The sequence below is a fragment of the Salvelinus sp. IW2-2015 genome, linkage group LG6.1, assembly GCF_002910315.2.
Source record: "Salvelinus sp. IW2-2015 linkage group LG6.1, ASM291031v2, whole genome shotgun sequence".
Lineage (NCBI taxonomy): Eukaryota > Metazoa > Chordata > Actinopteri > Salmoniformes > Salmonidae > Salvelinus > Salvelinus sp. IW2-2015.
The window spans coordinates 1,153,149-1,167,698 of record NC_036845.1 but is presented as its reverse complement, the minus strand read 5'-3'; the positions used below and the strand labels follow the sequence as shown (position 1 = coordinate 1,167,698).

Below are 14,550 nucleotides of genomic sequence, written 5' to 3'. Positions count from 1 at the left end.
TACGGTGTAAGTTCTACAAACCTGCTACGAAAAGTCCTTTCTGACAAACTAACCATCTAGTCAAAACCTGTGTTTATTGCCCTCTTTTTGATTCGGTTTAACAGAGCAGATAACACCTGCACACTAGCACAGCTCAGTGCGCACTTGGATCTGTGCTATCCAAAATTCTTGGGACGTCCCTACCCCATTGAAGTTGACATTTCTGAAATGTAACATGGTTAACATGGATAATTAACAATTAACAGCCAAAGCATTGCTTCCACTGTCTTGATGGCTTTCCTCTCTGTGGTGCCTAGTAGTCTTAATGCCCTGTAGAAGGATTGACCTGCAAACCTTCTGCATCCCACTTCGACAGACTCAGAACTTGCTCTTTGGTACTGCTCCACCAGGTCCTCGTACTTCGGCCTATTTTCTTTCATTTGTCTCCTCAATGCGGTCCTCCCAAGGGACAGTGAGCTCCATTAAGATGACCTGCTTGGATGTTTCAGAAAGCAGCACGTCTGGCCTCAGTGTTGTTGCTGTGATGATGTCTGGGAACTTAAACTGCTTTCCCAGGTCGACTTTCAGCTCCCAGTCTTGAGCTGTTGTGAAAAGACCTGTGGAGGTTCTGGTAGCTGGTGTTGGCTTTTCCCCGGCTCTGATGAATGCAATGGCCTACTTCGCTTGTCGGAGGYGCTTGCAGTGGCTGATCCCACTGAAGATGGTTTCCACAAAGGCTTTAAACACCAGGTTGTGGCACCAGCGGTAGTGACCCTCGCCTAGGGCTTTTGAGCAGCAGTTGAGGATGGATGTACTCCTCTCTTTAGGCAGAGAGCATGATTGTGAATCGATCCTTGCCCCAGCAGAACAGGTTAGATGGGCTTGGTAGGATATTGTAGACTATACCCTGATGAAGACAGCTTGGCTGTTTATTAAATTATTGCATCTGAGCTCCTAGAGTCTGCGGCTCTCCTTTTCTTTTTCAGGACATCGTAGACATCGTAGAACTTAATGCGATGGGGCTCGGACTTCCACAGCTCGGACCATGTGCTTTCCACCATTTTCTCCCATCTTGTTGCCTTATTGCCACATTCCTACCATCCTGCTGGCTCCCTCCTCCTCGACTGTTGCTCACACTTCCTCCAGCACCAGCTTCCGCCAGTCTTTCCCCTGTGCCTGGTCGTAGTGTGGTGTTGTAATGCTACCAAGGTCAGCTCTTCCCGGAGTCACCTTACCCACCAGCACGCTGTGCCATAGCCGTGACTCAGCCTGCTCTACTGCATCCTGAGCCCTCCACTTCCTTCCTGTCCTCACCTCTATACCTGCCTAGGAGACTTTCGAGTTGCTTGACTTCCTGTATTGCAGCACCTCCCTTGTACGAGTCACCATTAATTCCTCATTCAGGCTGCTGATGGGTAGCTTCAGTTTGTTCTTCTGACTGTACAGGGCAATGCTGCTCAGGCTTCAAGATAATCCCATTCATTTGCAGAGGTAGCTACTGAACCTTCTCTCAAAGCACTTAACTGTAGAAATCGGGAACTTGTAAACCAGGAGGGGTCAGAGGATCCGTGGGAGGACACCATGTTGGTATATTCAGGCCTTGAAATTACCAGGTAAACCTGACTTGTCCACTGTAGCCAACCACACTTCCAGCTCCTGGTTGGATGTCTTGATTGATGCTGTATCCCTCAGGCTGCTGTCAAACTTGAAGTTCAAGTGGCAAGCTTCCCCAACCCCTGCAGAATCCATCTACTCCCTGGGATGGATGTTGTCACAGTCAGGTCGTCCATGAAGACTCTGATCGGAGGTTGTCGCATGCCAGACTTGGTCAGCAGGCCTCAACATTCCACCTCCGCTGACATGGCAAGGGCGAACAGGACCACTGAAATGGTGCAGCCTGTGATGATTCCATTCCCAGGCCTGTGCCATTCCAATATTGTGGACGCAAAAGTGACTCTCAAACTGAAACTGTTGTAATAGTTCAGCATGAGATCCCTGATCTTGCCTGGGATGTAGGGTATGAAGCCATTGGCATTTGTGAGGTCTAGCCACAGTACAACAAGGTATCTTCTGTTCTCCCTGGCTTCCCTGGCTTCCCTGACCAAGCTGTCTCTGACCTGATGGAGTATTCTCCTTTTGACAGCTCTCAGCTCTCACTAATTGACGTTGGCCTACTGTTCACTATACATCACTTTAATCCTGTACATATCTACGTCAATTAACTCGTACCCCTGCACATCGACTCGGTACTGGTAAAAAAAGTTATCATTACTCATTACTTTTATTATTCACATGTGAAACTGCAATTCACATGTGAGTTGAACACATTTTATGTGAAAAGGTGGTGTTAACATGTGATCTTAAAATGTAATACATGTGAACATATGGTTTCACGTGACAATTTCAGCTCAACATGTGAAAGCAGCTATTTCAAATGTGAAAATGCAAATATGACATTTTTTTGTAAGAGCGATTCTTAGAAGGAGCTTCACAACAGCTCACTGATACGGATGATTCTGCAAGGTTACCATGAGTTGTGTTTGCAGCTCCTTGAAATCAATAAGAATGTCGCCACTATGGAACCAGTTGTGAACTTTGGTCTCCATCCAAATAAATATTTGTGGTGGATAAACAGAACTAGATTGAGCAATTTCAGACTTCTTCCCTTCAATGTTCATGGATACAATTACATGTATAATATGTTCCTGATACATTTTATTTATCAGTCAAACTGGGGAAATATCATTCAGCATGCCAACTGAAGGGTTTTCATATAGAATATAGTAATCTGTTCATCCAACATAGCTAAAACTTAATACCGCAAACGTTATCTCCATTTGAGAATCTTGAGTTTCATTGATTGGAGAGCCCGGCTTTATAGCAAGTGGGGTTCCTATGCTCACAGCCAGAGGAATAGATCCTTTGTCTGGATAGGACAAAAAATGTGACACGTCACTCCCTATGCAAATGAGGTGTTAGATTTCAAACCCTACATCTCAGCTCCTTGCGGAGAGCGCCATCTGAATTGGGAGACTCAGCTGTTTTGCTGAGTTTAAAGCAATTGRCGTTGCACTGTTCACAGAACGTTCTGTACACAAACATTTCGGTCACTCAGAACCAGTCCAGAACCGCTACTAGTCCCCTAAATAAGGGACTTTACTTCAGAGGTTAACAACGTACCCTACTAACAACCAACTTCCGCACCTCTGCAGTGTGGGAGTAGTGGGACTGATAGAAGTTTTGGATTATAGCCAATGACAGTTCAGGGAATTTTGATTGACGTTTTACTGGGCGAACACTTTTTTGGTTTTTCATACACTTAAAATGTTTTGATTATTGCTTGAATAGTCGCAAAGATTATATTTGTTTGTGAACTTTAAAAAACATATATTTTGGATGTAGCAGTTGTTAGCTAGAATGCGAAAATCCAATAATAATCCCTAAGTAATGTGAAATTGGGTGGCAGGTAGTTGAGCATTGGGCCAGTAACCGAAAGGTTGCTGGTTTCTAATCCCCGAGCCAACTAAGTGACAAATCTGTCACTGTGCCCTTGAGCAAGGTACTTAACCCTAATTGCTCCAGGGTCGCAGTCAATAATTGCTGGCTGTGACCCCACTCTCCGAGGTTGTCTCAGGGGGAGAGGGATATGCAAAAAACAAATGTCCAATTCACAAATGTGTATATTACTGTGTATAGTACATGTGTGAAATAGGACAAATGTAAGCACCCTCCTAATTATTATTATTATTATAAATCTACTCATAAGCAACATGTAAATGGAGGCTTTTTTAGCTGACCGTCTGAGAACTTCCAATATGGCGCGCATCACCCACCTGCGGAAATGTTTGCAAACACAGAAAAGGGTATTTTGATTGATATGAAAAATCTTCCTTGATAAAATATTTTTTTAAATACGACCAATCCCACAACATAATTGACCTTATTGCACAAATGAAGCCTAATGTTGTATTCATAGATACAGTATTTTTAACCTCCCTTCCTCATTTTTATTCCCACCTTAGCAGTGTGCCTCTCAACCCCCCCCCCCACCCCCATAACCACCCATCCCCATTTCCCTCCTCTCTCCTCTCCTCTCCCGCTGCCTTGCACCTCTCTCAGTATGTGCTGTCAATAATTGATGGTTCTACAGACTCAAAGGGTAAACAGGTCCAATCTCATGTATTTATTTATTTACCATTCCTACACACACCCAGTCAGTGAGACCACTACCTGTGTTTCTTAGAGCATGGTGATCGATACCCAGAACCCCTCTGTCTCTGTGTCCTACATGTACTGCTTGTCAGGGCAGGGTCATGAGGGTTTGTTATCCATCAGTGGCGTGTCCCTGCGGCCAAGATGGGGTTAATATTTGCTAGTCTGGCTGACCAGCAGGATAGAGGGAAGGAAGTAAAGAGATTAAATGAGTGAGAGGCAGGGGGCAGAGAGAAGAGAGAGAGAGAGGAGAGAGAGGAGAGAGAGAGAGAGAGGAGAGAGAGGAGAGAGAGAGAGGAGAGAGAGAGGGGGGGGGGGGGAGTGATTTAATTCATCCCTAAGCAGTACTGATTGACTATAGCTAGCACACTGGCACTCTCACAAGCACTAACACCACACACAGAAACGAGATGGAGAGGACAGAAAGCAAGAAATGAGAAGATTTCTTCTCCAGAAAGAGAAGTTTCACTTTTGGGGCATATGGAGGGTGAGTAACAGTCCAAAGTATTGGGAACAAATTAAAATGCTTTGGTTCTTGTGTCAGAATCTGAATAAGATCTTGAAAATAGTTGTCCATAGAAGTGTCTCTTAATGTCATGTGGCAATTGGTCTAAGGAGTTACCACTTTCCCTATTCACAGTGTGGACAAGTTCATATTGTGAAAATGAGAACTAGTGAGAAAAACTTAAAAAATATCTTTTATTTACTTTTATCCACATTAGATGTAGTTATTTTCTCGTGGTGTCATTTTCAATGGATTTAGAGCTTATACACTTGCAGTTGATGAATGGGAAAGGTGATGTGTTGCATTTCTTTGCTCTGTCATTCCACCTGTTGCAGCAGACCAGAAACCTTTAGAGCAACAGCATTCTGGATATTTTTGGACTCCCTACCAGCGAGACCAAACCGTTACTCTCTCTAGCAGCAGACCAGAAGGTAAATAGACTTAATTGTGGATAATGGTGTCTTTCACATCATTCCTTTTTTGCATTTGTTGATCACATCATCACTAATTTAGTCTCCCTGCATTCCCTGCATCTGTGTTTGTCTAACATTGATACTCTTTTCTCTTCCTGTTTCTTCCTCCTGAACTCCCTGTCTGTCTCCTGTCTGTTTCTTGGTCTGTCTGGGTCTGTCTGTCTGTCTTGTCTGTCTGTCTGTCTGTCTTGGTCTGTCTGTCTGTCTGTCTGTCTGTCTGTCTGTCTGTCTCTGTCTGTTGTCTGTCTGTCTGTTCGTCTCTGTCTGTCTGTCTGTCGTCGTCGTCTGGTCTGTCTGTCTTGTCTGTCTGCGTCTGTCTGTCTGTCGTTGTCTGTCTGTCTGTCGTTTGTCTGTTTGTTGTCTGTCTGCTGTTTTCTATCTTGTAGAGGTGACAGAGCTGTTTGAGATCATTGAGAAGTTGCAGGTGAGTGTACAGCACATTCCCTCTCTGTTTTGTGTAGTCTCTGTGTGTAACACAGTTCTCTCTCCAGTTAGTCAATCAGTCAGTCACTGTTACCTTCCCTCTCCTTCATCAGAGCAGCAGGCTAGATAACAGCGCTGTGAATTCCTCCTGCCTTTGAGGGTGAGTCTTTCTCCTAAAATATAATGTCAAGATATGTGTGCACACGTGTGTGTGTGTTGACAATGACCTTTCAATATTATCAACGATACAGACATTTTTGTTCCTAAACACTGATGTCACAATAGTTGTAACTCATACCAGCATACATAAAACTCATTATTAGGTATGCTGATGCAAATCATCCTCTATGGATACTATAGATCTACATTTAATTGGATACACCAGACTTTTTAATTATCATCTCACCCTTTTGAAAGTCTCAGCTTTTGAAGATAGGTCATGACCTTCCTCTGATCCTGCCTCCAAAGCTGGGTGGTTACTGGATAGACCCCCCTACAGAAGTTTGCTGAGACCAGTCCGACATCCTCTCATTACGGACTAGACCCAGAGACCTATGACATCATGGAGAGAGACAGCGAGGCCACATACTACCAGGAGTTCTTCCGCTCACGAGTTAGTAGAGTACCGCCATAGGACTACTCTTATTCTGTTCCATTTGATGGTAGAGATGGACTATGATCCAAGATGATGAAATACATAACATAGTAGCTGTGTGACTTTTCTCTCCTATGTCAGTATCATCACTCGTTCACAGCAGTGGACCCCTCCTGGGACCCTCCTTCTCTCTGTCTGTTTGGAGGAAGAAGAGAAGAGGCTGAGAGTAATACTGAGGTTGTATCAGAAAGAATGGAAATGATTCAATTAATGTAATGAAACACCCTGGTGAATTCCATGAGCAAACGGTTATTACGTCTGTCTTTCCTTTCCAGAATGAGGGAATGCTCTATGCATGGGGTTTTCTCTGTGTTCTGTTCCCAAACATCCCGTCTGCTGTGGAGCTGGCCAAGGTACCATTACTAGTCTCTCCAACAGACGTGTGTATTCTAGATGAACCTTTATTGTACTTTTACTGAAAAACATTTACCATCATTGAAAAAACCCAAACTGACCATGTCTTTTCAGATGCTATGCGACAGTGTGACTGTGCCCAGATTTGATGTGGTCAGTTACCTCAAGGTACTTCTTTTTCACTGTACACATTCCCAAATGCTTTAGGCCTTCATGTTACACAGAATGTACTCTTCAAATGACCTTAAACCCTGAGACCATTTTGACAAAAATGTGTGCCCTCTCCTTCCCCTTTATCTCTCTGTCTCTCCCTCCTCTCTCCCTCTCTTTGCTTCTTTCTTTCTTTCTCTCTTCCCCTCTCTGTCTTTCAGGCACCAGATCTTATAACAGCATTTGATGAACACAGAGTGTCTCCGAATTTCAAGTTTGGTGTCTTGTATCAGAGAGAGGGACAGGTAAATAACTGGAATGCAGGCAGAAGCTTGGAGCATTAAATAGTAGCACTAGTCTACTGTACATTACCTCTCATATTTTCTCTCTATCTTTTACAGTTGACAGAGGAGGATACTCTGTAACAATGAGGAAAGTGAAGAGTTTCAAAGAATTCCTCTCTATTTTGGGAGCTACAGTCGCCACTTCAAAGGGTTCACTGGGTAATGTACAGTAACGACATTTTGACATAGCCTTATGGAGTAATTACAGAAATATGACATTGTAACAGGAAGAGATAATAAGAAGATACCAGCAGCTTACTGTCACTCCCTCTCCCCAACTACCTCTTCCTCTTTCTCTCTCCATCTCTCTCTCCTCTCTCTTCCAGGTTTCGAGGAGGTTTGGACGTGTGTCACGGCCAGACAGGAAGTGATGCGGTCTTCACTTCCTTCCACGGCAGAGAGATCATGTTCCATGTGTCCACCAAACTGCCCTTCACAGAGGGCGATACACAACAGGTTAGCCTGAATAACAACACAAAATCATCCTCACCACAGTCAATCACTTCAACCCAGCTCCAGTGGCTCCTCTTACCCTCTGCTCATTACTCCTTACAGCTACAGAGGAAGAGACACATAGGCAACGACATCGTTGCTGTTGTTTACCAGGAGGCCACACCCCTTTTTGTCTGATGTCATCGGCTCACACTTCCTGCACTGTTTCCTAGTGGTCAGGAGGGTGAGGAAGGGAGTGGGGGATGAGGGGGAGGAGGCAGGAGGAAGAGGTGTGTTCCAGGTAGAAGATAAAACAAAATGAGAGACACATTGATCTCTATCACTGTAGGTATTTTTATTGGAATGGAAAGCCTTTTTCAAACCTGGAAGTGGTCTGTTGAAGGTGTCAGTCACAGCCAGAGAGGATGTACTCCCTTTGGTCCTCCCCTCCCTGATCCTCCCATATTCACAGAGGTGAGTAGAATTCACATCTAACTTGGTGACATGGTAAAAGACCATGATGCATACTTAGTGTGTCTCTGTTGGCCTATCTTCCAGAGCTCCCTGTTGAGAGAGTTTCTTCTGACCAAGCTTATCAATGCAGAGATCTCCTGTTATAAGGCTGAGAGGTTCAGTAAACTGGAGGTAACCACAGAAGAACAACACCAACACCATTATAATGTATACAGTAATTCTTGAGGCATTACATGCACATATCCAAAGACTTTCTAGATGCAAATCTGGTATCTTTTTATGTGGAACAGAAACCAAAGAACAAGTCTTTCCTCTTCTCCAATTCCTCTCTTGCTCCCATCTCTTACTTAACTCTTCTATGATGCCTCCTTCTCTCCCCGTCTCTGCCTCCTTCTCTCCCCCGTCTCTGCCTCCTTCTCTCCTCCGTCTCTGCCCCCTTCTCTCCCCCGTCTCTGCTCTCCTTCTCTCCTCTGTCTCTGCCTCCTTCTCTCCCCCGTCTCTGCCTCCTTCTCCCCCCCCGTCTCCTGCTCTTTTCCCTCCCCTCCGTTCCTCTGCTCCTTTCTTCCTCGTCTCTGCCTCCTTCTCTCCTCCGCTCTGCCCTCCTCTCTCCTCCTCTCTGCCTCCTTCTCTCCTCTCTCTGCTCCTTCTCTCTCCGTCTCTGCCCTTCTCTTCTCTCGTCTCTGCCTCTCTCTCCCCGTCTCTGCCTCCTTCTCTCCTCCGTTCTCTGCCTCCTTTCTCTCCTCTCTCTGCCTCCTTCTCCTCTCCCGTCTCTGCCTCCTTTCTCTCTCTCCGTCTCTGCCCTCCTTCTCTCCTCCGTCTCTGCCTCCTTCTCTCCCCCGTCTCTGCCTCCTTCTCTCCTCCGTCTCTGCCTCCTTCTCTCCCCCGTCTCTGCCTCTCTTCTCTCCTCTCTCTCTGCCTCCTTCTCTCCCCGTCTCTGCCTCTTCTCTCCCCGTCTCTGCCTCCTTCTCCTCCGTCTCTGCCTCCTTCTCTCCTCCGTCTCCGCCTCCTTCTCTCCTCCGTTCTTTCTGCCTCCTTCTCTCCCCCGTCTCTGCCTCCCTCTCTCCTCCGTCTCTGCCTCCTTCTCTCCCCCGTCTCTGCTCCCTTCTCTCCTCCGTCTCTGCCTCCTTCTCTCCTCCGTCTCTGCCTCTTCTCTCCTCTCGTCTCTGCCTCCTTCTCTCCCCGTCTCTGCCTCCTTCTCTCCTCCGTCTCTGCCTCCTTCTCTCCCCCGTCTCTGCCTCCTTCTCTCCTCCGTCTCTGCCTCCTTCTCTCCTCCGTCTCTGCCTCCCTCTCTCCTCTCATTCTATCTTTTCAAGCTGCGCACTCGTTCGTCCCTCCTGGAGGGTCTGCAGGCGGAACTGTCCACCCGCTCCCAGTGCATGATTGGAGATTCGCCTGTGTCCGCTCTCTCGACTTCTGAGGGGATGAGGGGTGTAACTGAGGGGAGTGGAGGGTTCATCGAAAACTTTAAGGTGARGTCAGAAATCCTTGACTTTTCACTMCAGTRTGGGGAAAGGGTGGGTTTTGGAYTTGGCATCCATATTTCCTGTCTTTGTTGCAGAGAGCCATTAGGGTACGCAGTAATTCTTTTGACACTCTTGGGGGGCCTAGAAAGATGGGCGGGGTGCCGCTCCCACAGAAGCCCAAGGTAACTCATACTGAAGATGGAAGCACTTTCTCTTTTTTCAGTGAATATCTTATTGATATGTTTGTGGGAAATACTGACCACCCCTGTTGGTTTTTGTCTCCCTCTCCAGGCTGCTACAGAGAGAGATGGAGAGAGGTAAGACACTACAGAGAACGGACAAATCATGCAGATGGATGGACAGACAGACAGATGTTGTTTTTTGTCTTTCAGTGAGTTGGCCTACAAGCCCCCTGAACCCAGCTTTCCGCCCACAGACAACCTGGGCTCCACAGAGGTCAAAGACCACTCCAGTCCCCAGGAGAATACGTAGACAGACAGAATTATGTGTATATTTTAGTAATAACCGAGTGGATACTTTGTATGTACAGTGCATTCGGAAAGTATTCAGACCCCTTGACTTTTTCCACGTTTTGTTACGTTACAGCCTTATTCTAAAATGGATTATTCTAAAATGGATGAAATAGTTTTTTTCCCTCATCAATCTACACACAATACCCCATAGTGACAAAGCAAAAACAGGTTTTTAGACATTTTTGTAATTTTATAACAAATAAAACACTGAAATATCAGACCCTTCACTCAGTACTTTGTTGAAGCACCTTCAAATCAAATCAAATTGTATTAGTCACATGCACCGAACAGGTGTAGACCTTACAGTGAAATACTTACTTAGGAGCCGCTAACCAACAAATGTAGTTAAAAAAAATACGGATATTAAATAAAAGTAACAAGTAATTAAAGAGCAGCAGTAAAATAACAACAGCGAGACTATATACAGGGGTACAGGGAGAGAGTGTCAGTTGTGTAAAAGAGGGGGGGGGGCAATGCAAATAGTCTGGGTAGCCATTTCATTAGTTGTTCAGGAGTCTTATGGCTTGGGGGTAGAAGCTGTTTAGAAGCCTCTTGGACCTAGACTTGGTGCTCCGGTACCGCTTGCCGTGCTGTAGCAGAGAGAACAGTCTATGACTAGGGTGGCTGGAGTCTTTGACAATTTTTAGGGCCTTCCTCTGACACCGCTTGGTATAGAGGTCTTGAATGGCAGGAAGCTTGGCCCCAGTGATGTACTGGGCCGTTAGCACTAACCTCTGTAGTGCCTTGCGGTCGGAGCCCTAGCAGTTGCCATACCAGGCAGTGATGTAACCAGTTAGGATGCTCTCGATGGATCAGCTGTAAAAACTTTTGAGGATCTGATGACCCATGCCAAATCTTTTCAGTCTCCTGAGGGGGAATAGTTTTTGTCGTGACCTCTTCACGACTGTCTTGGTGTGCTTGGACCATGTTAGTTTGTTGGTGATGTGGACACCAAGGAACTTGAAGCTCTCAACCATTTCCACTGCAGCCCCGTCGATGAGAATGGGGGCGTGCTCGGTCCTCTTTTTCTTGTAGTCCACAATCATCGCCTTTGTCTTGATCACATTGAGGGAGAGGTTGTTGTCCTGGCACCACACGGCCAAGACTCTGACCTCCTCCCTATAGGCTGTTTGTTTGTTGTCRGTGATCAGGCCTACCACTGTTGTGTCATCGACAAACTTAATGATGGTGTTGGAGTCGTGATTGGCCGTGCAGTCATGAGTGAACAGGGAGTACAGGAGGGGACTGAGCACGCACCCCCGAGGGGCCCCTGTGTTGAGGATCAGCGTGGCGGATGTGTTGTTTTGTTACCTACACTTACCACCTGGGGGCTGCCCATCAGGAAGTCCAGGATCCAGTTGCAGAGGGAGGTGTTTAGTCCCAGGGTCCTTAGCTTATTGATGAGCTTTCAGGGCACTATGGTGTTGAACGCTAAGCTGTAGTCAATGAATAGCATTCTCACATAGGTGTTCCTTTTGTCCAGGTGGGAAAGGGCAGTGTGGAGTGCAATAGAGATTGCATCATCTGTGGATCTGTTGGTATGCAAATTGGAGTGTGTCTCGGGTTTCTGGGATAATGGTGTTGATGTGAGCCATGACCAGCCTTTCAAAGCACTTCATTGCTACAGACGTGAGTGCTACGGGGCGGTAGTCATTTAGGCAGGTTACCTTGGTGTTCTTGGGCACAGGCATTATGGTGGTCTGCTTGAAACATGTTGGTATTACAGACTCAGACAGGGAGAGGTTGAAAATGTCAGTGAAGACATTTTTTTATTATATATATATTTTTTAAGGGGTGGATCAGCTTAATATTGCAGAAAGATTTTCGCTTCCATCAATGTAATTGTCTGCATCATTTCCAATCCCCCATATATTTTTGGGGGGTAAATATATATATATATCCATATACATATACACATATACACATACCTATATAGACATTCATACTTTTTTTTTTTGAATATACCTTTATTATTCCCCGCAAACCTTACCACCCTTCCCCCAATTGGAGTAAACGAATAAACAATAACACTTAGGCTTCTACCATCAGTTTATACATCTTATACACATTTTACAGACACTATCTATTTTACAATAGATATATTTTGTTTGTTTTTAGTCCTTCCTCTATTTCTGATGTCCATCCAGTTTGATTTCTATTTGTAACTGTGCTATTTCACAAAGTTTCTGAACCTATATACATTTTACAGACCCCGTATGTTTTACATTGGTTATCTTGTTATTAGTCCCACCCTTCAGCACCCTTCAGCTCCATTCAACCCCTCCCATCTATCTCTCAACATCATCCATTTTGGATTTCTATTTGCCATATATTTTTCAACTGTGCTGTGATGCTTGACAAAAGTACTGAACCTTTCTATTCTCATAACTTCTACAGATTGTAAATGAAAAACATTTTTTTTTGCTAAAATAATAATWATATTATTGATTGATTGACTATGGCTTTTCAAATCACCGAGTATTGCTATCTGCAGCGTTAGTTCTAGGCAAATGTTGCAATTCTTCAGCCATTCCTGAACCTGTGACCAAAAACGAGCTACATATGGACAATACCAAAATAAATGATCTAATGACTCTGCCTCATCACAGCAAAATCTGTAGAGCTAGGAAGATTGTATCCCCCATATATATAACATTCGATTGGTTGCAAGACTTTTGGTAATTTAAATTGAAAAATTTGAAGTTTTGAATCCGCCGTTGTTTTGCGTATCAATTCATAAACCATGTGCCATGGAATGGGTACATCGAAAATCTCTTCCCAACTATTTTGCAATTTATATGGCACAGCTGTCAGTTTTTTGGTCCTTAAATGAAATTGGTATATCTTTTTTATTTATCACACTTTTCTTTAACCATTTATGTTCTTTAATACAGGTCCGACATACAAGTTCCCTACTTTTTTCCCCTTCTACTTGCCTCTTCCATTTTTGTGGTAATGCTGCAATTAGTTGGTTGTGATTTTGGGTAGAGCAGACATTTCCATATGTCTGTGTTAGCTGCATGTGTGACATAACTCCACCAGTCCTATTTACGATATCATTCACTAAAATTATACCTCTTTAAAAATKTMTTCGAAAAATATKTTTTTTTTAATCAATTAGTATATTTGAGTCTAACCACAATATTTGTTGTATTATTTGTTCTGTCTTTTCAGGTGGATTAAACTGAAATTGCAACCAACTTTCTAAGGCTTGTTTAAAAAATAACAATATTTTGGAGATTGTTTTCCTTTTCAAACAACCGAAAGTGAACAGGTGTAATCTGAATAAAGGGAAAAAGGCCATTCTTGAACATAGGATGAGACATTCCTACCAATTTACTAGAGAACCTGTTTGAATTTAAGTATAACTTTTGTATGACTGATGCCTTTAGTGAGAGGTCTGATGTTTTACTATTTAATCTTTTCTGCCCTCCGAATTCATATTCGTTATATAAATTGGCCCTTTTAATTTTGTCTGGCTTGCCATTCCAAATAAAATTTTGTTCATATAATTTAAAAAGCAGGTCACTAGGTGTAGGCAAAATCATAAACAAATAGGTAAACTGTGATATGACTAAAGAGTTAATCAGGGTGATTTTCCCACAAATAGACAGTAGCAAGCAAGATCGTATCTATTTTTGCTAACTTTCTATAAAAGTTTTATGGAGTGAGTTCATTTCTTTCTTTTGGGATTTGTTTACCGAGTATGTCCACATCTCCGTCAGACTATTTAATTGGTAAACTACACGGTAATGTAAAATGTGCATTTCTTTAGTGATCCAATACGTAATATCACTTATCATAATTTGGTTTTAATCCAGAGAGGATAGCAAAAGTATCTAGATCCTCTATGAGGCTGTGGAGCGATTCTAATTGTGGTTTTAAAAGAAAACATGAATCATCAGCGTACAATGGCACCTTAGTTTTTAAGCCACAGATTTCTAATCCCTTAATATTATTGTTTGATCTACTTTTAACAGCTAACATATCGATGGCAATAATAAATAGACATGCCGATTGTGGACAACCTTGTTTTACTCCTCTAGATAGTTTTAAACTTTCTGAGATGTAGCCATTATTTACCGTTTTACACCTAGGGTTACTTTACATAACTTTAACCCATTTTATAAKAGATTCCCCAACATTTAAATATTCTAGGCATTTATATATAAACTTCAGTCGTACTTTATTAAAAGCCTTTTCAAAATCAGCTATGAAAACCAGGCCTGGTATCCCCGATATTTCATAGTATTCTATTGTTTCCAGTACTTGTCTTACATTATCTCCAATATATCGTCCATGTAAAAAAAAACTGTCTGATTAGGATGAATAATATCTGACAATACTTTTTTAATTCTATGCGCCAAGCATTTTGCGAGGATTTTTGCATCACAACACTGAAGTGTAAGAGGTCTCCAATTTTTTTAAATGGACTGGATCTTTATATACACCACTTGGGTCCTGTTTCAATAATAATGATATCAGACCTTCTTGTTGCGTATCTGATAATCTACCATTTATATAGGAGTGGTTAAAACATGCTAATAATGGTC

At 43.5% G+C, this 14,550-nt stretch overlaps 1 pseudogene; it reads left to right on the top strand.

Annotated features, from left to right (window-relative positions):
* The first annotated feature begins 1,767 nt into the window (after window positions 1–1,767).
* On the top strand, window positions 1,768–10,197 carry LOC111964593 (rap1 GTPase-activating protein 2-like; annotated as a pseudogene).
* Window positions 10,198–14,550: the final 4,353 nt, after the last annotated feature.